We start from the raw sequence: 27769 nt of genomic DNA on the forward strand, positions 1-27769 counted from the left end.
GAGATAGCGACATTTATTTAACTGACTTTTTGGGAAAGGGCCCAATAAATCGATGCCAATTATTTTATTTGGAAATTTGGATTTAATACTATTTAGAAACCCGGCCGGGCGGAAATTAATATAATTAACTGCTTGACATGTTGGGCACGACTGGACATACGCCCTTGTTAACTTTTGCAGTTCAGGAAAGTAGATTGCCTCGCGTACGCGTTGGATAGTTTTTCGAAAACCAGCATGAGAAGCTAAAGGGCTGTCACGGAGCTCCTGCAGGATATTTAATCTAAGATTAGCTGGGATAACAGGTCGAAATTCGTTGTTGGAATTCGTAGTCTTTGTATAGAATAATAGACCATCTATTAGTTCGTAATGGGCCGCCCTATTTCTTATCGCCACAATATCTTGGTGGCTAAAATTTTCAGGATCCTTCAAATACTCATAAATGCTTCGAAACTCAGGATCCTTACCCAGTTCGATTATTACAGTTTCTCGGGAATTTATTGTACATGCTATAAGCATTGCCACCTTTACGGTATTACCTTGTTCGTCTATTTTAATTCTTGATAGGGCATCTGCTACGATATTTTCTTTTCCGGGGGTATGCTTGATTACCAGATTATATTCTTGCAGCTTGAGTGCCCATCTTATTAACCTTGGGGATAAATTTTTCCCTGAGTACAATCTAGTTACCGCCGCATGATCAGAGTACACTGTTATCGGCGCCTTTCCAAAATAGACTCGGAACTTCTGCACTGCTAACAGAACTGCAAGTGCCTCTCTCTCGGTCGCGGAATAGTTTCTTTGTGTTTGATTTAAAGTTCGGCTAAAAAATGCCACGGGCTGCTGATTTTGCGAAAGTACCGCTCCTACCGCATAATCCGAAGCATCCGCTGAAATTTCTAAATTCTCATCCTTTTCAGGAAATTTCAACACAGGGGCTTGCGTTAATGCTTGTTTTAATTTTTCGAAAGCACTATTGGCTTCGGCCGTCCAAGAGAATCTTGCCTTTTCCCTTTTTAATTTTAACAATGGCTCAGCGATAGCCGCAAAATCTTTTATAAAGGACCTATAATATGAACAAAATCCTAGAAAAGAAGAGAGCTTCTTTGCCGTGTTTGGAGTCGGATACTTTTGTACAGCGATTATTTTTGATTCATCTGTCTCGATCCCTTTTTGAGATATTTTGTAACCTAAATATTTTAATTCAGGGGCTGCGAATTTGCACTTTTCGACATTAACTTTTAGACCGGCCTCATTTAATAAAGAAAACACCTGTCTTAAATCCTGTACATGTTGGTCGAGATTATCACTAGTAATAATGATATCGTCTAAATAGATAAATGTGGACTTTCCAAGAACAGGTCTTAACACAATGTCCATGCATCGCTGAAATGTTGCCGGGGCCCCTGAAAGGCCAAACGGCATACGCAGAAATGCGTAAGTGCCAGACTTGGTTATAAAAGCAGTCTTAGGCACGTCCTCAGGCCTAACCCCTATTTGAAAATAACCAGTCGTTAAGTCTAAAGTCGTCATAAATTTGGTTGATTTTATGTTCCTTAGAATTTCTTCTATAATCGGTAACGGATATACCGGATATTTAGTTATGGAGTTTAATTTACGGTAATCAATAGCGAATCTCCATTTTTTTGGATGCGTCAAAGGATAGTCATTATTGTTCTTACTTAAAACCACCGGACTAGCATAACTACTTGAGATGGGCGTTATGAACTTTTTACGTAGCATATCGTTAATATGCCATTCTATAATTTTTTCCTTATTCTTATCATACCGGTATGGTTTTTGACGAACTGGCATTGCATCTCCGGTGTCAATACTATGGTTAGTAACCTGAGTAAATCCTGAAATATCACTAAATAACGAAGCAAATTCACTTACCACTTGTCGGATTCTTCCTTGCTCGTCATTAGAGAGGTGGTCAAGTTTTAACACGGTTCAGCGTTTTCTGTACGAACTGGTTTCATTGTCAGCTTAAGGGACGCTTCATTGAAATCCAGCGTAGCTTGTGCTTCTGAAAGAAAATCTATTCCTAAAATTAAATGTGCTTGCAGATTCTTTACTATAAAAAACATCACCTTTACTTGTTCGTCCTTGATACGGATATACAAAGGTACTTTACCTATGCACTTACATTTTTCTCCTTGCGCCGCTAACACTGTCGTATTATCCGCATTATATATGCGGTATTTGCGAAAATACTTCCTAAAAAAATATTCTGCCACACAGGAACACTGCGCGCCGGTATCCAGGAGTGCGGTGGCTGGGATATTATTCACCAAGACTTCAATCTTCGGAAGAGTCAAATTTTTCACCATTACTGTATTTAACTTGTAGGAAGAGGGGTTTTCGTGGCCTTCGGATTTCCGCACCCTCTCGTCAGCAGAAATCCGTTTTAGTTTAAATTATTTTTCCTTTCCGTGCTTTCCTTCTTTTTCCACTGACCTTGAGAATTTTTTCCTGGGTTGCTATTGAACTGTCGACGTTCGCTGGCTGTTTTTGAATGCTCGGGTTTCCTTGCCCACTGAACCGCTTTTTCTCCGTAGCCGTGTGCTTGAGTTTGCTGTAGTCTTGGCGTACCAAATTGGTTTCGCTGTTGATATTGGCGTCTTCTTTCAATGTCCGCCGTTCTTCTACTTTCAAACTGGATTGCTAGCTCAAATAACTTTTCCAGTGTAGTCGGATTTCTTAATTCAATAAAGTCTTGCACTTGGGGCAGTAACCTCGGCAAAATCACTTGAATTATTTCAGGATCCGGACGGTTTCCGTACAAGAGTTTGAAGAAGTGAATTTTTTTTAAAATAAAGCTTGAGAGGTTTTCGATTCTTTGTTGATATATACTGAAAAGTTCCGTTTCTAATTTCGCACGATCCCTTACAACAGGGAAGGCTTTTAGTAGGGCAGTCTTGAAATTTTCGTAAGTAAAGGTGGGACTTCCTGCTTGACCCAAGAGACTTCTGCCTATACATTTGAACCAGTTAAGCGCTTGGCCCCTCAAAGTGCTGGTAGCTAAGGTAACTTTTTGAAACTCGTGCACGGGGTAGAGCATGAAGTGGTCATCCAATTTTTCCAAAAAACTGGTTACCTGCGAGTTTCCATTAAATGTTGCTTCTGGTTTCATCGAAACGCGCATGGTCTGGACGATGTAACCAAATCCTTCCAGGTCGGCAGCTGGCATTTCTGGATTCTGAGCCGTTTCTGCAGGCAGCACAGGTTCTTCTTGAAACTCGGCCATGGTTATTCTTCTTCGTTGGGCGCCACTATCAGGGTCAATGTTCCTTCTTACCTTCTTCGGGAACATACAAGGACCTGACTCGGAACAGAGAGCTTACTAAAGCTATGTTCACTAATTGTGGTAAGTAGACAGAAGATTGGCCTTATATTAACAGGAAGCGTATGTAGTACAGAGACTGTGAACACTACAATACGTTTAAATTTATGAAGAGGATTAAAACATCTGGCATGGAAGGCAAACAGCAACTAAGTAACTTCTAAGGTAAGCGGCCTGCTTTGACTCACTGCTTCCACTCTCTCGCTTGGCAAAAAGCCACAACTTAAATACTTGGCGTTCGCCAGACAAACTTTGCATAAAAACCTTAACGCTTATAATTCTGGCCGGAAGTAGAAAATAAGAAGTGATAGTAAAGATTTAAAATAAAATAAACGTTAGTAAAACTTGAGATCCTTACAACGTTTTTTTTTCAATATAACTTTGTACAAAAGCTTTCCAAATCAACACATTAAATACCGTAAGATCCCCAAAACGTAAGGACATGAGTAATGTAAGCAATACTTACTAAAAGAGAAATCAGAGGGATAAAAAGAAGCTTTCTTGAAAAAGTAGCATGGAGCGCAATGCGACTGAAGGCCGAAACATCCCTGTGATGGGTGTCCAGCAAGAAACATCCGGTCTTTAATAGGGGATATGATCTCCCCTGACTGCTAGGCAGGTTTCACAGCGTCTGCGCATGCTGAGAATTAGGGTGTCACAAAGTTGTTGAGGCATTGCTGCCCATTCGTCGTGAGGGCCAATCGAAGCTCCGGAATCGTTACTGGTGGTAAGGTACGAGCTGCCAAGCGTCTGCCTAGAAAATCCTATACATGCTCGTTGGGATTGAGATCCGGAGATCGTGCCGGCCAATCCATACGTTCAATATCCTCACTCTCTAAGAGCTGTTCGGCAGCTACTGTGCGATGACATGGTGCATTGTCGTCCATGAGAAGGAACTGCGGACCCATAGCGTCTCTAAAAAGACGCACATATGGAAGAAGAATCTCGTTACAATAACGGGTCCCGTTGACTGAACCTGCTTCGAAGATGTGAAGGTCTGTACGACTACCAAGCATGATGCCTCCCCAAACGAGAACACCGCCACCTCCATACCTGTCCCTTTCAATGATGTTCGAGTGATGATTGCGGCTTCCCCGCTCTCTCCAGATGAGTATGCGATGAGAATCGCTACTCAGACTGAATCTGCTCTCATCTGTAAAGAGTACTCGTCCCCATTCATTGTCTCTCCAATTCCGGTGTTCCCGGCACCACAGAGAACGCCTTCTTCGATGGGCAGGCGTTAGAGGTACACACCGTACAGGGCGTCATGCAAACAGACCACCACCGTGCAGTCTTCTGGCCACGGTAAAACGCGATATCGGTCGTCCAGTCACCTGTGTCGTGTATGTAGCGATTTCTCCTGCTGTCTGCCGCCTGTTTCTTCTGGTCTGTAAGGCAATATACCGGTAATCTGCTGGTGTGGTTCCTCGTAGACGACCACTACTAGAACCCCGGATAGCTGTTCCTGTAGTTTGAAATTGTCTCCAAAGTCGTGAAACGATGCTGTGAACAATTCCGAACTCTGCAGTCACACTTGTCACACTGCGGCCTTCCTCCAACTTCCCAATGATTCGACCTCGGGTAAAAGCATCCAGATGTCGTCTAACAGATTGATTATTCGCCATTTCTCGCTGAGGCAGCAACTCGGTGTGATTTTAACTGCTATACGGCGTGCAATCTCTTTGCCAGAAATACTGATCTTACACCGACAACATGCTTTACACTACTCAGACACTCCCCCCCCATTACGTCTGCCTGCATATCTGCGCATGTGCTACCGTACATCACCTTACTTAATCTCCTGATTGGTCTTTCTGTCCGCTCTGCCTCTTCGTTCAGCTGATATGCTAATTTTTCGATTTCGTCCTTAATTTTTGCACACCAGTGTAGATGACTGAGATAAAGATACTTTTGCTTTAAGAACAAGTAAATTTTAACAAGTAAATTTTAGAAATGGTGCTTTTTATAGCAATTGGTGTTGGTGTATTTAATTATAGCAAGTCACACGAGGGCTATGTATCTAAGGGAAGGGGTGCCTTCATGGAGGACTTTGGAAACTGGCTGGTATACACGTTACATATGGGGAAAACCACGAAAACGCCCATGCAGCCAGCCCGTTCGCGGGATTCCAACCTCGGACCGAGCTACCAGTGTTCAGCGACTTTACCGCTCGGCCGCTGGTCGGCTGCTTTTTATAGCAATTGAAAAACTCAACAATGATCACCTTTTCACAAACAGAGACCAACACTCGAATCTACTCAACGAAATAATGGTTGAAAGCAAAGTCCTCTTAACAGCACTAAGGTCTTCCCGGGCAAATCAGTGTGCTGCGATCCTTACGACCGCCATTCACAGAACTTCATTGTAAATGAAATGCGTATGGATTAGTATTGGGCGCCTAATCTCATGGAGTCTCCAAGCAAGTGACCAGCGGCCCCATGTGTTAAGAGGTCCTGTTTGAAAGCACAAATAGGAATGCGCTGCTCAAAAGTATGTGCAGACTTTACTTAGTGAATGTTCCACCTTTGTCTAATATCTGTTTTGGCCAATAAATCGAGTTTTTAAATAGGAATGCCCTTAATTTTCAGGCTGAAAATTCGAAGATAGACCTCTTCGCTCGAAGGAAAATCGTGAAACCTAGTACTATTTAACATTCTCAAGGGACATTAAATTTTACAGTTTAATTGTATTTTCATTTTATGTCTATATGTGTATCTTGGTAGTATCTGTTTGTAATTATTGGCCAAACGTCATTTTGTATATTCATTAGGTTGTATTATTACTATTATTTTTGTGTGTTTTGGATAAAATTCTAATTGGTATTTGCACAGCGTATTCGTTATGTTCATTCTCGGAATTGATTTTGGTTGGATTGAATTTTTGGACAATCACGTTTTCCTTCTTTCTGATCTTTGTGTGGGGTATTTTCGGCTGGTTCCGAGGTTCCTTGTGTTGTAACGTTCTTTTCTTTTCTAATGCTTGGCCCTGATCAGGCCGCTTCTGTTCTTAGACGTGACTGTTTGGGATTCAATCTTAGAAGTTATTCAATTTCGTAGTACTTAGGGGTCTTTACTCCTTATTTGAATACGTTCATGTGACATATTTTATTTGGAATTGTTTGAATTATTAGTGTGTTTATTTTCTCAGGAATGTATTTTATGTATCTGCGGCGCGTTAATTATCTTATTGATTGATCTTAGACATATTTTGTTTGTGATTAGCGCCTTATTTTTATTTTTATTTTTGTATGTGTTCTGAGTATTTCTAGGTTTAATTAAGTGATTTAATTGATGTTTTTGATTAATTATTTTTGATGATCTTCCTTGAGTATTTTAATTAGTAAATGCTTTGATTAATCTTGTTGTTTTACTTGCACATTTTGGACTTTACATTTAATGTGTCAGTAACGTCACTGTACCAAGGAGTCGTATGAAATATTGTTACATCATGTTATCCTTTAGCCTTATTGCACAGTATGAGTCATGGTATTTCAAGAAGTGTCTGTCTGCTAAATTTTGGTAAACCAAAATTTAATTCCTTTGGGGAAAGGAATGTTATGTAGAGAAATTACCGGATAGCGTTATAAAAATTAGGTGAATGATTTTATGATTTATGGAAATTTAAATTTTATTTTGATTCTGAATTATTTAATTTAAGGCTTTAATTTTGGGGAGAAACAGATGCTTCTGGAAATATTATTTAGTTTAAAAGAGTATTATTTATTTTCCTCTATTTGTAAATCTTGTACAAACTTTTATTCATTGTGAAAGAAGCAGGGAAAGAGAGGCAATTTTCGCCAAGTCATGATTTCGCGCGCTTTAGAATGTTCGAGAAAGAATTTTCATTGTTAGTTGACCTTAAGAGAGGAAAGTACGTGACGGAAAGGTCAAAGGTTGCTACTTGTCTTTCAATGTAAGTCATTCAGGTTTTTGGCGATTGAGGGTACGGTTGTTGCCTAAGTGAAGAAGGGCGCGCATGCGCGATCACCCTTTTTTCCGCATTCTGGAGTTGAAAACGAAGATTTTGCCATAATTAAGGGGGCGTAAGTGAAGCCATAGTGGGAGCCCGTTTGGTGAAGGAGAAGAAGGAAATTTGAGTTGGACACACTTACTTTTGGCTGACTCTCGGACTGACTCGCTGATTTTTGGGCTTGCTGGAAAAAATGTAAGTGACTCCGAGAGGTGTTTTCCGGCGGGGAGCGGCAAATATGCTCCCCGGCCGCGTTTTGGTTAAGAGGCGAGACTCTCTTACACACTTACTCTGGACTCGCTTAGGCACTCACTGCTTGGATTCGCTGACTTTCGGGCTTGACGGACTTGTTGACGGAGACTGAGAAAAAACTTGTGGGTGTTGCGAAGGAGAAAGGAAAAGATTTAGTCGGCATCGAGCAGTGCTTCCGGCGGGGAGCGGCAATTATGCTCCCCGGCCGCGGGTTTTCTCAAAAATGCGAAGAAAAAAAAACCTGTTGAGCGAATAACAAAAAAATTAACAGAGACTTGCGTCTCTATCTGTATCGGCAAAAGTCAGGACGATGTCCTCTGAACTCCGACTTGAAAACAGAAGGAATTATGTCACCTTAGTCAACTGGAAGCCTGCGTTAGCCGTTCTCTAAAATGCCGAGCTTAATTGTCTACGTTTTCCTTGGTGGAGCCTAGAGTCTGGGCAGACAGCCGTGCGGTGTAAGCTGTTCTCTTGCTTCCAGTGGGAATAATTTTGTTCTATGGAAAACAGTAGCAGGCGTAAGATTTGACGGTATAGCTGATGTAATTTATTGTCGTGCCGTTCGAGTCTCTGTTTTGCGGATTTGCCAAGTGACGTAAGGATAGAGCTAAGATATGAGCTCTCCTCCACTTCAAGATGTCCACTCAAGATAAGTATTATTTTTTTTGGTGTGTTGGAACTTTAGGCAAGTTTTTCCAAAAACGTCCTTAGCAGTAAAAACAACGTCGAATCTAAAATTTAACTCTCAGGCCATAAATTGTTTCCCTTTCCTTTCTTTTAAATCACCAGACAAACCTTAAGTTTTTTATGAATTTAAATGAACAGAATCTCAGATGAGGTTAAGATTTTTCTTATTGTGTTGTAATTGAATAAACTGATATTTAATCTGGAACCTCTTACAGTATGTTTTCTTTATATATTTAATATGAACTTTTCCTTTATATCTTGTATATGTTTTATGTTTTCGATCCTCTCACGGCGCGGTCCCGGAATGCATTTTCTTTCACAACGCAAAAAATGCTGTACACGTTTCACTATACGATCACTCCCTTTAACGGCAAGTAGTTTCATATTTAACATTTTTATATGAATTTAAGATATAACATTGGTGCCGTGAAGTAAGATTCATAACATTATTTCCCGGCGTGAACTTAAGCAATTTAACATTTGGTGCCGTGACCTCTGCTTAGTGGGGGATCGGATCGAGAATTGAATTTGGATTTTGAATTTACCTATTTTGTGTAATTTACTTTTTAAGGAGGGAGTTAAATTTTATGTGCTAGGATTAATTAGAGTTTTTGATTTGTGTGCTTATTTGTTAATACGAGAGTGATAAAGTTTGAGAATTTGTGTGAATTTCAGGAATTTTGGACTTTAACGTTAGGCAAACAGAATTGAACTTTAAAGTTAGGAAAAATATGTATTTTTAGTGTAGGAGAATAGATATTGTATATTTTTACTGTTGGAAATCCTTGAGTGTTTTCTGGATGTATATTTTTGATTTCTGATTTCTGGTAGAAGATGGAAAATGAATTATTTCACGATAATCCTATGCTATTTGTATATCCTTGTAACAAGTTTCGAGTGCTTGTCGGTAAAAACTGGACTCATTTTTTGAGCACTTCTAAGAGAAAGAGATTAAAGACTCTAATTATTTTACTGAATGAGACAAGCCATAGCTAGGCGTAGCTAGAAATTTTTTTTGTGTGTGTTTTTGCAAATTATTTAACCCAGAATCTTGTGAAATGTGTAATCGTAAGGGGTTACGTTAGAGAAATTTTGATTTTTTTGACTTAATTGAATAATATTTTGTGAAATGTATGTAATGTTTTCATGATTATCTAGCGTAGTATATTATTGCTTTTTGATTTACAATGTTTTGATATGATTCCAGTAAATTTTGTAATGTGTTAGAAATCTTTAATTTAGTATTGAGCAATGAATTTTATAAGTTCTTAAGGCATAATGATACAAAAGAATGAGTTAAAAAATTGAAGGTTATTTTTCAATTGCAAAATTCTGTTTTAAAGTGAACATGGGTTAGATTTGGATTTTTGCCTGAGATCAGCAATAGTGATGTTTGCATACTTAATTTTTTTTTGGATTGAATTCATCAGCTTGAGTGAAGTTCTAATTAGTTTAATGAGTCAAAGTAATTGAGATTAGTTATCTTCTGAGTTTTAAGTTTGTGAAAAGTTGTCAGGTGAGAATTGTTTAAACAGTAGAAATTGAGTTAGTCTTGTGAATTGTAGAAAGTGAATTTTAATGAGAATTTTGTGACAACGGGAATTTGTTTTGTGAAAATTTTTGAAATAAGTTTGAGAAGATTAGTTACTTTTGCTCTGTACTCATGTGTGGGAATTTTCTGTTGATTTCAAGTAGTTTGTCTGGAATTTGCTAGTGAATCGTAATAGATTTGATTTGAGTTATTGAATTTTCTTTCTTGGTTGGACTTGTTGCTGAATTTGGGGTTAATTCTTGTTTTGGCTTAAGTTTTGTATTTGAATTGGTAGTATCAAGATAGTTGTATCGGGTTTTTGTTTTGTTTTGGTGGTTACTGGCAAGGTCCGTAAAATGTAAGTTCTCTGATGTTTAGTTTTTGTGGAAGAATTGAGATTTCTGTGGTCATAGGAAAATAGTAGAATTTGAGTTATGGATTTCATTTGTGTGATTTTTAGGGATTTTGAGTTACGAGTTATGAGTATTTTTTTTAGTTTAGCACTTTTGAGAACTTTGCATTTGTTGCTTGCAGTTAGGTCTTGCGTGAAGTTGTAATGTCCTGAAAGCTCGTTTTCTTGTAAATACTTGCACTTCATGGTGGCACTTGACCTCTTACACCGGGAGAAACAGGAACTTGTTATCTGAGAAAACTATTGTTGTATCTTTTTCATTGTGTTGGTTCAGGATTGTAACGTTTCAGTCAGCGCACTTTTCTTTCCGAGATAAGAGATCTTATGTTCTCTTTCAACGTGTCTGGGGGTTTGCTTGATACGTAAAGTTTGAGTCTGTCATTCATAATACAGCGCTTTTCTCAGCTTACATGGACGCGGTAAAGAGTTACTTTGTTTCTATTGTTTGGGTGGAGGTGTTGCTGAAGGCTGCTACTTAGGTTACTATACAACGACGTTTTGGAAGAGTCTGATGCAGAATAGATCTCAGTTTTTGCCTAAAATTGGGGGGTTTGTTTTGAACACTTTATTTGATTTGTGATATTTTATTTAGTGTTCTAGTAACGTGCTTCAGTCCAGCTTTGATTGATTTCTTTGACTAGGTTGAATTTTTTTTTTCTCGTGGACTTAAGGGATTTTTAGAATTACTGAAATTTTTGTTGTCTAACTAAGGGGACTTAAATATGGTGTTGTTACTCACTAGTGTTTACTTTGAGGTTTGAAATTTTTAGCGGCACTTCACTCTTGCTGGTTGATTTTTTTTTGGCTTGATTTGAATTACAGTGAAATATTTTTGACTTGATAGGGTTTAACGTAATGACTATTTGTGTATTTGTTTAGGTATTGCAATTTAAAATTTTTTTTTTGTTTAGGTATCACTGATCTCATTGCTCATTTGAATTATGTACGAAATTTTTACAGTTTAATTGTATTTTCATTTTATGTCTATATGTGTATCTTGGTAGTATCTGTTTGTAATTATTGGCCAAACGTCATTTTGTATATTCATTAGGTTGTATTATTACTATTATTTTTGTGTGTTTTGGATAAAATTCTAATTGGTATTTGCACAGCGTATTCGTTATGTTCATTCTCGGAATTGATTTTGGTTGGATTGAATTTTTGGACAATCACGTTTTCCTTCTTTCTGATCTTTGTGTGGGGTATTTTCGGCTGGTTCCGAGGTTCCTTGTGTTGTAACGTTCTTTTCTTTTCTAATGCTTGGCCCTGATCAGGCCGCTTCTGTTCTTAGACGTGACTGTTTGGGATTCAATCTTAGAAGTTATTCAATTTCGTAGTACTTAGGGGTCTTTACTCCTTATTTGAATACGTTCATGTGACATATTTTATTTGGAATTGTTTGAATTATTAGTGTGTTTATTTTCTCAGGAATGTATTTTATGTATCTGCGGCGCGTTAATTATCTTATTGATTGATCTTAGACATATTTTGTTTGTGATTAGCGCCTTATTTTTATTTTTATTTTTGTATGTGTTCTGAGTATTTCTAGGTTTAATTAAGTGATTTAATTGATGTTTTTGATTAATTATTTTTGATGATCTTCCTTGAGTATTTTAATTAGTAAATGCTTTGATTAATCTTGTTGTTTTACTTGCACATTTTGGACTTTACATTTAATGTGTCAGTAACGTCACTGTACCAAGGAGTCGTATGAAATATTGTTACATCATGTTATCCTTTAGCCTTATTGCACAGTATGAGTCATGGTATTTCAAGAAGTGTCTGTCTGCTAAATTTTGGTAAACCAAAATTTAATTCCTTAGGGGAAAGGAATGTTATGTAGAGAAATTACCGGATAGCGTTATAAAAATTAGGTGAATGATTTTATGATTTATGGAAATTTAAATTTTATTTTGATTCTGAATTATTTAATTTAAGGCTTTAATTTTGGGGAGAAACAGATGCTTCTGGAAATATTATTTAGTTTAAAAGAGTATTATTTATTTTCCTCTATTTGTAAATCTTGTACAAACTTTTATTCATTGTGAAAGAAGCAGGGAAAGGGAGGCAATTTTCGCCAAGTCATGATTTCGCGCGCTTTAGAATGTTCGAGAAAGAATTTTCATTGTTAGTTGACCTTAAGAGAGGAAAGTACGTGACGGAAAGGTCAAAGGTTGCTACTTGTCTTTCAATGTAAGTCATTCAGGTTTTTGGCGATTGAGGGTCCGGTTGTTGGCTAAGTGAAGAAGGGCGCGCATGCGCGATCACCCTTTTTTCCGCATTCTGGAGTTGAAAACGAAGATTTTGCCATAATTAAGGGGGCGATAAGTGAAGCCACAGTGGGAGCCCGTTTGGTGAAGGAGAAGAAGGAAATTTGAGTTGGACACACTTACTTTTGGCTGACTCTCGGACTGACTCGCTGAATTTTGGGCTTGCTGGAAAAAATGTAAGTGACTCCGAGAGGTGTCTTCCGGCGGGGAGCGGCAAATATGCTCCCCGGCCGCGTTTTGGTTAAGAGGCGAGACTCTCTTACACACTTACTCTGGACTCGCTTAGGCACTCACTGCTTGGATTCGCTGACTTTCGGGCTTGACGGACTTGTTGACGGAGACTGAGAAAAAACTTGTGGGTGTTGCGAAGGAGAAAGGAAAAGATTTAGTCGGCATCGAGCAGTGCTTGCGGCGGGGAGCGGCAATTATGCTCCCCGGCCGCGGGTTTTCTCAAAAATGCGAAGAAAAAAAACTGTTGAGCGAATAACAAAAAAATTAACAGAGACTTGGGTCTCTATCTGTATCGGCAAAAGTCAGGACGATGTCCTCTGAACTCCGACTTGAAAACAGAAGGAATTATGTCACCTTAGTCAACTGGAAGCCTGCGTTAGCCGTTCTCTAAAATGCCGAGCTTAATTGTCTACGTTTTCTTTGGTGGAGCCTAGAGTCTGGGCAGACAGCCGTGCGGTGTAAGCTGTTCTCTTGCTTCCAGTGGGAATAATTTTCTTCTATGGAAAACAGTAGCAGGCGTAAGATTTGACGGTATAGCTGATGTAATTTATTGTCGTGCCGTTCGAGTCTCTGTCTTGCGGATTTGCCAAGTGACGTAAGGATAGAGCTAAGATATGAGCTCTCCTCCACTTCAAGATGTCCACTCAAGATAAGTATTATTTTTTTTGGTGTGTTGGAACTTTAGGCAAGTTTTTCCAAAAACGTCCTTAGCAGTAAAAACAACGTCGAATCTAAAATTTAACTCTCAGGCCATAAATTGTTTCCCTTTCCTTTCTTTTAAATCACCAGACAAACCTTAAGTTTTTTATGAATTTAAATGAACAGACTCTCAGATGAGGTTAAGATTTTTCGGTTGATCTTTACATTATGGTAACTTGGCGATTTTTTGGCGAAAATTTGGCAACCAACTCTCCTACAGCAACCCTCTATTTTTTTCCCCTGCCGCCATTTTGTCTTCACGAAGTAAAGACATGTTTCTTTTCTTTTTATCTACTGAACACTTCGTCCAACAATCTACTAGCCGAATTACACTTATGCTAGAAATTTTATCAAACAAAACTGCTTAATCATGACAAATATTCACTGCAAAATTGGGAAAAAGTGCACAATACCATACTCCTTACGCGTTTTTCAAAATAACACATACACATAAACCATGTACATGCCGACTTATTTTTACTTAAAAAAAATCCCAGAATTGCACAAAAATGGCATTGCGCACACTCTTCACTATATCCATGTACACTGCTTTTTTCTCATAAATTAGAAAGATTTCACGAAAATACATGACAATTTTCTCAATCTTTAAACCCGGTAAAAAGAACATATATGAAATTACCTGATCGCGAAAAAGTATTTACCCTTTCCAAATATGAACATTTCCACATATAAAATAAATAAAATATCCGAAAACTTTTACCTCTAAATCATCTATTATATTATAAACGTCACCAACGAATTCATACCGCAACCATTACAAATACTTAGTGTCAGATATTTAAATTATTTCCATGCACGTTTACTTCAACTAAAACGTATACCAAATTCCTACAAACATAAAATTCACAAAATAACTATCATTTCATTAAAATATGATTAAATTCAAAAACACTACTTAAAATATAAATGAGCACATACATTAAATTAATAAAAATTACCTTACAATCCTAATTACTTTAAACTAAATCATTGCTAATAAAAATTTTCCCAATAATACCAAATTCCTTTCCACCTTACATTTAGAACAATGCATAAAAATAATATCCTCAAATAATTAAAAATACTAACTTACTTAATCTTCTTCAGAATCTTGATTACGCGGCGGATACACTTTTCTAATTCATTCAATAAAATTATTGAAAGATTTTTTCTGCGAATTTTTCCTCCATACTTCCTCCGCTAAATAAAAAGCAAACTTCTCTTTATCACAATGCCTAAATACCCATTTCGAATTCACTTTAGTTAGGGCCATGGGATCCAAAAATTAAACAACACTGTTTCACACAACACAGAATAAAGCTAAATACAAATTTTCCACATTTTTTCCCGATTTCCCCCCTTTTCCGATTAAAGAACCGTAATTCGTCCATTAATATCACATGACATATCCCATGATCTCTCATTTACCTCACGCAAAATAATGCGTAATCGGAACTGAGTCTGCTCACATTATTACCAAACTCTCAGGTAGAGTAACCTTTATCGCCTCCAAAATGTCGCCAAACTACCAGTTACCATATTGTAAAGATCAACCGATTTTTCTTATTGTGTTGTAATTGAATAAACTGATATTTAATCTGGAACCTCTTACAGTATGTTTTCTTTATATATTTAATATGAACTTTTCCTTTATATCTTGTATATGTTTTATGTTTTCGATCCTCTCACGGCGCGGTCCCGGAATGCATTTTTTTTCACAACGCAAAAAATGCTGTACACGTTTCACTATACGATCACTCCCTTTAACGGCAAGTAGTTTCATATTTAACATTTTTATATGAATTTAAGATATAACATTGGTGCCGTGAAGTAAGATTCATAACATTATTTCCCGGCGTGAACTTAAGCTATTTAACAGGAGGATCAAAATCAATTCCAGCCAAATAAGTCCTTAAAAGAAATGTAACCTAATTTTTTGAATCAATTATTTCTCATCTTATTCAAATATTAGAAATTTTCCGCATTCCCTCTTTTAATTCTTTGGAAACTAGGTTGTGTTATACCCAAATGATTCCAGAATTATTTTTAAGTTATTCTACGATTTTAATATTTCAGAATTCCATTAATGCTGATCGTAACTTAAAATTGATTAAAATAATTCACAAACTTCAAATACAACTAAACAGCATACCTTCAAATTAGTCTAAGGAGAAAATTACTCAGGTTGTCATGGAATGTAAATAGCAAGTACGAAAGCGGCCCATTAACGGCCAAACGGTGAAATCGCTGAACATTGGTAGTTCGGTTCGGATTCAGACCCAGAAAATGGGCTGGCAGTATGTGAAGTTCTGCGTTTTATCTTTTGTGTAACGTAAATACGAGCCCATTTCCCTTAGAAAAATCTCCATAAAGTTAGCCCTACATTAAATTATCTAAAGCAAACTAAGTACAGTGTTCCATTTGTAACTTATTCTTAAAGATGTAATTACAAGCAAACCAAGTACAGTGTTCCATTTGTAACTTATTCTTAACGATGTAATTACAAACTTTTGATCAGTAATCGTTTTTTATATTTAACCTTCAAAAGTCTGAATTTAAGCAATTATAATTACTCAGTAATATAACTGCCAGAACTTAACGCATTCTTTTAAAAATTATTTCTTACTACCCTAAATTTTTAAGTATGTTCAGTCATATAATCCGATAAATTGTACACGAGCCTCGAACCAAAACCTACTTCGAGCAAATGCTGTTTATCCCATCCAGCCAACTACTGCAGCCAAACCAAAAACCAGTAAAGAACGCAGGATACAATTAAAATTAAGAACAAGCTTCCCTAAAGATGCTAACTCCTCACAACAAAAACCTTTACAGGAAGCACGCTCTGGAATAGTAGAATTCTTATGTTAATAATAAACATATTTCATTTCCTCTAACATTCTCAGACACCCCGATTAATGAGCTTGGCATTAACTCACAATTGCAGGGGCTTTTATCAAGCATCAACTAACTCATCGTTCAAGATCACAAAGATGTTAACTACAAAAATACTGAATGCCTAATGAATAATTATAATTATAATTCCAATATGATGGTATTTTGGATTCATTATATAGCACAGCAACAGCATCGTTAAATTGTTGCACAGCTCAAATAAACTATTCTACTATTCTAAAGTGGATACTAAGGTCTTGTGTGGTTTGCAGATACTTGAATAAAATTATTTGAAGTTATAAATAATAAATACAATACGACTGAAATTTAGTAATTAATAACTGGTGAAGTTCAGTCTTTGAATTGCATTAATTTCAAATGAAGAATCTCACTGAACTTTGAGAGAAAAGTACAGTAAAAACGCTTTTGCTTCTGAAGGACAGTGATCTGTGTAGGACCTCTTTCAAAATCATTAGAGCTTTATTCAAAATGATACCAAACTAGGGTTTCTCTTTGGGTAATTAAAATATTTTACACTCTGGACGCTTCCATTTGCTATGATTAAGAGCTAACGCACTCCAGAAAGCAATTCGGATTGAAAGATCTTATCTCTTGATAATTTGAAGAAGCTCGTTTCAAGTAAAACGGCAAGAAGTCTGTAATTTTGAAATTACTTAGCGTTGCAAGAAAAATTATCTTTCCTCTGCTGGGGGCCCACCAGCGGCCGAGCGGTAAAGTCGCTGAACAGTGGTAGTTCGGTCCGAGGTTCGAATCCCGCGAACGGGCTGGCTGCATGGGCGTTTTCGCGGCTTTCCCCATGTGTAATGTGTATACGAGCCAGTTTCCCTTAGAAAGTCCTCCACGAAGGCACTCCTTCCCTTAGGCAGATAGCCCTAGTGTGCTTAGCCATAATTAAATACACGACCACGCCACCATTCCTCTTCTGGTGTCGTACCATTGGTAAACAAGAAAAATGCACATTTTCAAGAATATTTATAACTTGAAATGTTCTTTTGAGTGATAGTTTTTAGTTTCTTATCTTTTACTTTCTTATCTTCCGTGTTCTTAAATTTCTGATTGAAGAACTGATGAAGTGAACTTTTCTCACTGATGTCGCCTGGCAATATCAGAAGAGTTCTGAAACACTTTAGGTTAAATTAAGGTTTTATCGTATTGTTGTGTCGAAGTAATCTCATTCTAGCAAATCGAATTAAAACTTAAAGCGAAAATGCCTTCAGTGTGTTTCAGAGTTTTATTTAGAGGATACTTTCGACTATATGGAATCTTTCAAATAAATGTATGCAAATATATTATAATTAACAATTCTTTCTTTAGAGTTAAAAAAATTCTTAAAGAATTACCAAAATGTGCCATATTTATAAATTCATATCTTAACCTATTTAGGAAATATCTAAATATGATTAATAAAACTGAAACAAAACATAATTTATGCTACTGAAAGGTATAATTTCTCTTTGGCAAGTGCAGGAGTTATCAGAATATAGCTACTACACGATTAATTCAATTTCCATGTAAAGTTAGAATGTTTTATATTATTTCTTCCCTGTTTATGGGTCCAAAAGCAGAGTCCTCCTAAACGTGACCTGATGTCATAGACATAAATCAATGAAATATCCAATTGATTGCCGTTCATTAATATTTACCTTAACGGGCAAGGTTCGAGCCCTTAAAAACTCAAGCATATTGTGGTTTGTTACTTTAAAATAGGAACTACAGGATCATTTACTTTCAACTGGCTTGTCTCATAGCCACGGTAATGACACTTGCGGCAACTCGTGGAGTCCCCTAATTGTTTCTTTCCCAATATATTTCTGTTTAGCGTGTTTTGCTTCGTAAAATGCGTCCGAATAAAATTTGACATGAACTACAGTCTAAAATAAATAATAATATTATAATTTTCTTTAAGTATTGACTTTATATGCAAAATTAGAATATTCCTAGAATACTGTGCAGGGTAAAACGTTCTGCATTGTGGATGAGGGAGAACTCTATAAAATACAACACCAGTCTTTGATGGTCTTCTTTATATTAAAATTTTTAGCTGTTAAAAATATTCGTGATGAATTTAAGAATCAGTGCTACATTGTTATTAGAAAATTATTTAGTTATAAGAATTTACCATATTTATAAAACCGCATTTAAAAAGTAATATGTCTATTTCCTTAAAATTTTTATAAGTTGGTAAAACTCAATCAAATGACATTCCATGATTTCGTTATATATAAGATAAATTATTTTGCAGCATTTACTCTGGAACCTTTATTTTACCATGTAAAGTTTGGAATATAAAATCAAATTTTTATATTTCTTAAAGCTGCCATAAAAATTTTATTCAGAAAAGGGATGAATACTATTTTGGTTCACATAATTTTAACTACGTAGTTTTTTCACTTAAGAACGTTTGATTAGTCATGGGCAAAAGTTTAGATGTTTAGTAATCGAATATTTGCAACATTCTTTTTGTTTTTCATATTTCTAAGTAAAAATAAATAAAATATTTAACAAAGAAATTTTCATTTAACATGTGCTAATTAAATCGCGATAAAGATATTTTTTTCTCAATTTGCGCCGTCAATGTGCAGATTTTCTCTTTAAGATGAAACAGCAGCATCCGATACTTAAAATTTCATCTGTATGTAATATTTTGTCAACTAATTTAATAGAAATGAGACAAAGGGCCATGCTACTTTAATATGGTAGAATAATAGTAATTAAAAAACAGACATTTTCTGCTTAGTAAAATGACCATTAAGTCAATTTTCTATAAATTATTAAAATTTACGAATATTCCGGTAGCTAAAGTACTTGCAGTGTTTAATGAAACGAAGATTAATTTCATATTTTGTTTACCAGTACACGAAAATGTTTGCCTTCTCATTAATCCAGAGAAGATAATACGCAAAAATCTAATTTTACATAAAATATGTTTGCAAGCTCTAATGCAGCCCACCAGCGGCCGAGCGGCAAAAGTCGCTGAGCACAGGTAGTTCGGTTCGGGGTTCTAATCCCGGCAAACGGGCTGGCTGCATGGGCATTTTTCATGGTTTCCTTCATGTGTAACGTGGATACGAGCCAGTTTCCCTTGAAAAGACATCCACGGAGCATTCCTCACTTTCCGTGTAGTGGCTAAGGGCGGAGCACGTAATAAGTTTTTTAAAAGAAGCTCTAATGCAATTAGAAAATATAATAAAAATATTTTGATATACGCATGAATGTATTTAACATCATGTACGCATGGCATATTCAAGTATACACTGCTTATCATTGAAATTTCTACGAAAGAAAAACGATCAATAAAGTCATATTTATTTTATAAATATATAACATGGAGGATGATATATAAAACTTCGCCGATGCATAAACCCCTAGCGCCTATCTTCTCAACTAATCGAAATGAAATTTCAGATATTGTAACTTGAAGGCATACGCTCGACGTTGAGATAGCTCTCACGATTGCGGTCAGTGAAAAACTTTCATTTTTTCGAATGGCGACACCCACTTTTTCTGCGCAAATTGTTCAACACAATGAAAAAACTGTACCCTGTCTTGGAACGATACAAATTTGACGAAACTGCTGGCGTGAAACATTTGCGAAGAAGAGAATTGTGAAAGACGAATGACAACACAGAGGGGAGGAAAAAAACTTTAATTGGTATTACACGTTTTTGCCCACCTTGGCAGACGATATGCATTGGGAGATTGTTGATAACAATGGCGAACGTAACATCACGGGAGGAATATGTATAATTTCAAGTTTTATGGCATTTTTCAGTTCTGACAAATCTCGTGGATTTGATGTGTTTACCTTATATTTCAGATAACCACAGAACCAGAACTCCATCGGAATGAGGTTGGCTTACGGGAGAAGGCCCTAAGGATTCTGGAACTACGTGAGTCTGCATCATTGTTGTATATACCCCTTATGATGACTTATGAGCACTTGCGCACGTTTTTATATCTGTGAAAGTGACCTCTTCGAAGAAATACGGATCGAGAACCTATGTGCTTGCAATGCCGCACAACACAGTCTCCTTAGCTTCCTGTTAAGGCGTAGGTGCCCCATCGTGAGGACTTTTATGAGCAGTTCTTAGAGTTTACGTTCCCCATTAGGGAAAAATGCACCGCATCCGTCCATAATATACTCAGCAGTCACCTATTACCTTCATCTTACCTCATAAGGAAGCAATTCGAAAATTCGACATGCTGTTGCCTGTCTTCAGGTTGCAGCATTGGAAAGCGCTGAAATCGATAAGGAAATATTCACAGATCAGAGCGCAGAAGTTTGAGAACTGTGGTTTTCGGTACATACAAACTGTGGGCAACACTTCTTAAGGTATGCAATTAAGCTCCAATAATCGTATTATGCACTTCCGCAACAATTTCAAAAGGAACATACGGTCGTCCAGATCACGGTCTATCACATGTGCATCTAAATTAACATTTTAATTGGCAATTTAACTTGCTAACTGACAGATAACATTGGTTAATTGACATAAAACCACTTTTACTGTAACAAGCATTTTAGCCATGTATTTAAATAAACAGAAAATTTTAAAGAGTATAGTATATAATATGAAACATGAAAGCAGATAGTGAGTAAAGAAAATAATGGCTAATTATTTAGAGAGGCCTTACTGTAAAAGTTGAAGAATGAATGCTTGATTCTTTCAAAGTTATGGAATCATATGTTTTATTCACTAATAGAAGGTTTCATGCCACGAGAATATATAAATAAGAGATGAGTCATGAAGACATAAATAATGCATATAAATGTATCTTATCTGCTTTAAAATTAGCTATTCAGCTATAGATTAAATTATACTTTCCATTTTTATAAGCAGTTCATTTCGCTTCCAATTTCGTTTTCTAAAATTAAAGTTTGTAGATACATTAGGTATTTTTTGGAAGCAGGCAAGATGAAAAATTAGCAACACCTTCGCCGGGAATCCTATTGCGAACCTCTGAATTACGCGCTGAGCCTGCAGACCACTACACCACGAAGGCTGCTAAGAAAGCGGGAGAAATACCATATATACTCAACCTTTTAAAGGGCGACTGAGGTTTTTAAGGGACCCAATCGCCAAATCCTGGGTTAGGAGAATCATCATCCAACACCCTTTCAGTTCGGGCACCGCTGTAGAGACATTAGGTATTTTTTGGAAGCAGGCAAGATGAAAAAATATCAGCGCCTTCGCCGGGAATCGAACCGAGGACATCTCAATTACGCGCTGAGAGTGCAGACCACTACACCAAGAAGGCTCGCTAAGAAGGCGGAAGAAATACCTTATAAGTTTAAAAGCTTTCTTTTTGCATAATGTATATAGTTGATTACAATTAAAGACTTAATATAATTTACTGGACTAGATATGTGTACGGTAACATAAAAGCATACTTCTTAAAAATAAAAGTATTTAAAACGCTGAAATATGTTTCTTTCAGTAATAAAAGTATTTAGATAATCCATCGATAATTTGCTTCGGCAAGAACTTAAACATCTGGAATAAAAATTTTCTAGAACAATCTAATTAAGCACGTAAAATTTTTGCAACTTTCAGATTTGCGTATAATTTAGAATATAAATCTGTGAAAAAGGAGTGATACCTGTTCAAGTCGAAGTTTAGTTGAGACAACGAAGCACTCGTAGTGACATTAGGAACATAAATTATTTTCATCTTTCTCTCCTAATATAGGCATTGTTATCTCAGAACAGCAGATATCACGCATATTCATACCTACAAAAATGGATCTAGCTTTTTATATTACTTCTGCAACTCTGCATTTGGATTTCTAGCTGATCGACTGAAAGTCTAAAATTACTCATCATAGATAGTGATTAATTTCTGGCTACTATCATAGTATTTTGAAATATTTTGTAATATTTTAAATCTGTATTTGCAAACTTTCAGATTGCCAAATATATCTTGTTTATTATTTGTGTAATATATGGAAAACATTTAGGAAGGAGGCTTTTAATCAGTTTACGCCTAGCACAGTTGTACAAGATAATTGTCTAAAATTACGGTCTGAATTTCTACATAATTCCCGCTGAATGCAATGCATTTAGCACAGCAATTCACTAAATGTTGGATTGCAAAAGTACATAAGTCAAAATAAGTCAAAGGAATCCTAAACAGCGCAGTTCAAATTATCGTTTTTGTAACATGAAACATGCACATGCTGTATTAATTTTATAGACAAAAAGAACTCATCTAGGACCAGGCTTTGTAAGAATGATGGAAAAGAGAGAAATCGAGGTCAGTATTGTTGAAAACCATTTTAAAGGAAATTTGAGCCTTGCGTGCTGCAGAATTGTCAAGCATAATTAACGCTTTTTTGCCAACGTTGCTACGGTATTATTTTACGTGGCTTATTAATATTGATTCATCAGATACGCTTAGCACATCGCAGTTTCATATGACATGTAATCAAAGAGCAGTAATTTCTTTTCATCCCGTAATATACTCAAAATCACGGGAGTGACTTAAAGTTTTACCAAAAGGTTTTACCAGTGATTTACAGGTTGAGGGGCATCTTGGGTCAGTCTATAGGTCATCGGTACAGAGTGACTTTCGGCTTTCATTATTTTTTGAGAATATGGTCTCTCTGCTTTGGTAGATGTTTACTTACTATTATTTCTAACTTTTTATGATAAGGGGACGACTAAACTTTCATCTTTCTTCAGTACTTTTTTTCATTCCTTTTTTATATCGTTTGCTGATTTTCTAAAAAAATGTTCCTCTTGCTTTTCCATATATTTGTACTTACGGCACTGTATAAAATTTTGTATCAAACTGAATTTTGTATCTTCAGACTAAATTAGATTTATATATGGAAATAAGTTCATGTAAGATAATTATTTCATGTCTTAGAGAAGTGATATTTATCACGAAAAAACATTCAATTCATTTAGAAGGGAATTGGCAGGCATACAATATATTACAGCGCATCAGAGGAACCGCAAGTGTCATACAGACCAGCAAACATTCTACTTCCAAAAACGAGAAACAATGCAAGACTGTAGAATCTACTGGATAGTTTTACGCAGCTTGATAGTGTGTGTGTGTGTGCGTATTTAATTACGGCAAAGCACACTAGGGCTATCTGCCTAAGGGGAGGGATGCCTTTCGTGGAGGACTTTCCAAGGGAAACTGGCTCGTATACACGTTACACATGGGGAAAACCACGAAAACACCCATGCAGCCAGCCCGTTCGCGGGATTCGAACCTCGGACCGAACTACCAGTGTTCAGCGACTTTACCGCTCGGCCGCTGGTGGGCCCGCAGCTTGATAGAATATGAATGAAAACTAATAGAAGATGAATTAAAAATACAACATGAAGCATTGAAAAATTTTTCTATTCACAAATTTTCTGTTAATCGGAATGTTATATTTAAAATTGAAAATTAATATTTTTATAGTTTCTAACACAAATGATAGATTTGAAACCAATTGCCTGTTTATGGATTCGTCATTACCTTTGCGTACTTTATTACGATTCAAATTGTCGTAAAAATGTTTGTTTACTTGATCTGAATATGAGCCTGCAAATAAATATTTTCCTTAACCGCTGTAGTTGCGAAAAATTTCATCCTTTTTCTACGATTTATTTCTTGGTTGGAGGAATAACATCATTTTCTTTTCAATAGACTATTATGCTTGAAATTACGTTTAGTCACGACAGCAATGTATATTTCAAGCGCGCCTGCATATTTTTTGCTTTCTACATTTCTCTAAAAGGAAGTCTAGTGAAACAAAGGAAAATTTCTGAAATGTCAAAGGAAGTGAAACAAATGTCACGCAGAAATGCACCTGTATACTTCTTGTTGAGGTAAAGCAATACGTGAGTTTCCCGTTTTCATAAATATAAATATGCGATAAATTTCATCTCTATGTTTTCTTACAAATCTATGAGAAAATAAAGCTGAAAATTGCAAATTAATAGAAGAAAGCCACTTAGAATCTAGTATGTAAGATTAACATTATAAAATTTATTATTTAGGGTTCTTTTAAATCTTAGGGTCTTTAAATGTTAATCATTTACGTGTCTTTAAATGCTAGATTCTAAATGATAAATCTCTTTAAATGAATAATATTTTACCGTAAGTGATCTATGTAAGAAATTCCTTTTGCATAGCAGAATTTCGTTATCTTTCATGAATGTTTTAAAAATTAATAACAAAAAGTATGCTTGGATGCAACTTAACACGATCTCTGAAACTTCTTACTTTTTGCAACAATTTTGACGACAATAAAATTCTGGTTAACTCGAAAGTAAACCTGTATTTATCAAACTGAAATCTGAAGTTATGAGAGTGGTGAAAAATAATGCGCTTTAAAGAACTCTTAGCAATATTCGTTGTAAAAGAATATATTTAATTACAATACTGTAGATGCAACTACACTACTACAGATGTAAAGGAACTACAGACAACCAGACAAAATACTGAGCATCTGCAGTATCATGTGCATTTCATGTGCTGTAGTCTGGAGTTAAACGGAAATTTGAAAAGTATATATTCTTTTATTCTATTAGAGTATTTGAAGCCAAAAATTTAGGAAAAGAGAAATTAGTAAGTTGAATGTCAGTTCTAAATGCCTGGAAAATTTAGACGTAAGTCGAAAGTCTTACGCCTTTCGACTGGTTAAAGACATACGACAAAATTAAAGTGCTGGAGCCTACAGGGGTTAAAACAAAGTTCTACATATGTATAAAGACTAATTTAAGTCAAGTTTGTTTGAAAATAGGAAAAATTATAAACTTGAAGCTATTTACAATTTACGATCCTATATGAATTTCTTGTATCAACAAGGAAAAAGCTTTCAAAATAGCAATTTGCTAATAGCAGACTTTATATGACCATTTGTTAACTCTACGAGGGAAACTTCCAAAAAGCCGTTATAAGATTTTTGCGTGTCATCCTTGCGCAGGGGCCATGATAATCTTCTCTGTATCGTTCCAATTTTAGTATATGTACTATCGAAGCGAGTACAAAAGTATTGCCTCGAGTGAGGATCACGACCTTCAGATTTCTCGCAGGGAGAGATTATGAGACTGACGCACTGCCTACTGCGCTACCGAGGCTTGCCGTTATAAGAAGTAGAGCTGCAAGAATGAAGACAGGTGTTGTTAGCGTTAGCTTTAAAGAAAGCATCTTTAGATTTCTCAAAACTCAGAAGCAAGGATTGTTGATCGGCAGATGGTTGACAGGTAGTTTAATGAGACCAAATTTTGCTTAGACCTAGATAATCTAAGGTGCAAAATAAACAGGCGCTCTAATTAGGCATTAAGATCTGAGCGTGTTCAAACAGTTGCCTGTTGTTATTAGATGTTTTGCCTGAGTTAGTGACCTGTTATGCTTTACTTTAATGACTGTAAATTCAGCCCACTGGAAGAAATGGGTAAAATCCCGAATCAGCAAGCTAACAGAGCAGTTTTCGATGATTATATAGTTCCTTTGGCTTGTCATTGGTGAAATGCTTATAAAGCAATATATTCAGTTTAGCAAGTTGACAAATCTAAGGCTCAAAGAAAGAAAATCAATATGGGTTCAGTGCTAAAGAATGTAGTGGTGCGAAGAGCTACAATACATATGAATTCGCTAAAATACATATGAATGTATGTGACCATCTTGGAAAAAAAAAGATACAATCCAAACTATAGCATTCGAAAAAACCCCACGACCTGCGATATAAACTGTTCTTGAAGAGATGGCAATTTTCGCATAACTTTTTGAATCTATTTCAGTAATAATTAATGCTTTAATTTTGGTTTTTAATGATGTATCTACGTATTAATGACAAATAATTGTGGTATGCATGACATGATATGAATGATTTGGAAATTGATGATGGTGTAATAGATGCCTAGCAAAGAAACTTGACAGACATGGCCAGATTCAAGATTAATTTTATTACTGACGAAAGCAATCCTGGATTCTCAATATTTGGCTTCACATACGAAAAAGCGTCTTATGCGCCCTACATTTTTGTTAGCTCAGAACATCTTCAATGAAGAAAGAAGTTAGCATCAAAGCGTCTTGCAAGGAGGAAAGCGTAAGCGAAAGTGTCAGAGGAAGGAGGGAGAAGATTTCAATTCAGAGGAAGAAAGTCAAAGGAAGTCAGAGGAAGGGAGTCAAAAGTTTCAGTTCGAGTTAAAAAAGTTTTGGATTACAATTATTTGACTGGGCAAGAGATATCTGCATCAAGCGTTACCTAGGATCGCATGATTAATGCGAATTTACGCAGTTTAGTCTTATAGCGCTACTTTTAAGATAGAGAGGAAGTCCCTAAATAAAATAAAAAATAAAAGAGGTTATAGCCAATTAAAATTAGAAGTCTGCTTTCATATTTTTTATCTTACATGCATATCTTTTCTAATATCTGTACTTCAGTATTTGTTAAAAGCTATCCCTCATATTATTGCAAAAAAAAAAAAAAAAGTGATGAATCTAATACTATATATTCTCATTACAATGTGGGCTGAAAAAATTCCATTAAAAAAACTGCATTGATTATTTTTAGTTTTGGTATGTATTCTATTGTAATATGTAGAAAAAAGGTATAAAAATATACATACATCTATACATTTAATTGTCGAAAATAGCTACCAAGTAATAACTAAATAATCTGAAAAGTGTGTTGCCCGGTTTTAATCGGATACAAGGTCTGCAAAACTGCACAGTTTATAATCGCTTTTTTATAACAGTGTTTTTCACGACCCAGATATTTAATATCAAATAAATATATAAAATTTATTAAAATGACTTATTAATGAACAACATAAATATGAAACGATGTAGCTTTAGGACTTGTTTGATGTAAAAAAAATAATAAAAAAGTAATATTTTAATGAAATGACTTTACACTTTTTCCCCAGCATAACACATTAAAATCTTGTTGAAACATCTGACACACTGCTGGACATAAAGTATCTCCAGTGTTAAACTATGTTTCGATCTAATGAGCCTTAGCCCTCTAAGCGGTATGGACGGAAAATTCCGTATAGAAGGCTGGCTTTGGTATTTATTCATTACACATGAAATTTCTGCAAGATTTTAACGTATCCTATTTCGGGTTGGATGTACTATATTGAAAGAAAAGAAATCGATGTACAAAGCGAGAGAGTAGGGTTTTAATTATAATCAAGAAAATACCATATATTCATGACATTTTCAGGAAATCTGAGTCAAAGATTTGTGTGAAAACTCAAGTTTTGAGTCCCTCGACAGCTCAGCAAATTCCTGTTGGGCAACACATTCCTTCTGCCATATAAACTGTTTATAGGACAGGCGATTAATATCATTATTGTCAACCAGAAATGGTTTTTATGTCAAAGACAGTATTTAGAAATCAAAAATTCGATAAAATGCATTTGCAGAATCGCGTTTCCAGGGCCTTTACGTGACCTATAATAATTTTTATAATTAAAGATTCACATTTATTTTTGAAGTGTAACATTG

General features: G+C 35.9%; 1 protein-coding gene and 1 non-coding gene across 2 annotated transcripts in view; both read right to left on the reverse strand.

Annotated features, from left to right (window-relative positions):
• The window catches only part of LOC118195024 (amine sulfotransferase-like), a 41585-nt gene extending 19528 nt beyond the window's left edge, over positions 1–22057 (reverse strand). The window contains exon 1 of the mRNA XM_085817179.1: positions 21912–22057. The gene's annotated coding sequence lies outside the window, so the exon portion shown is untranslated. The remainder of the gene's footprint in view (positions 1–21911) is intronic.
• A 3140-nt stretch (positions 22058–25197) lies between these two features.
• On the reverse strand, positions 25198–25300 carry LOC118205923 (U6 spliceosomal RNA). Its single transcript, XR_004761080.1, has one exon. It is a non-coding gene; the product is annotated as a U6 spliceosomal RNA (small nuclear RNA).
• Between the last annotated feature and the right edge of the window lie 2469 nt (positions 25301–27769).

The sequence above is a fragment of the Stegodyphus dumicola genome, chromosome 5, assembly GCF_044657685.1.
Source record: "Stegodyphus dumicola isolate Sdum_Otavi_A_Nest chromosome 5, ASM4465768v1".
NCBI lineage: Eukaryota > Metazoa > Arthropoda > Arachnida > Araneae > Eresidae > Stegodyphus > Stegodyphus dumicola.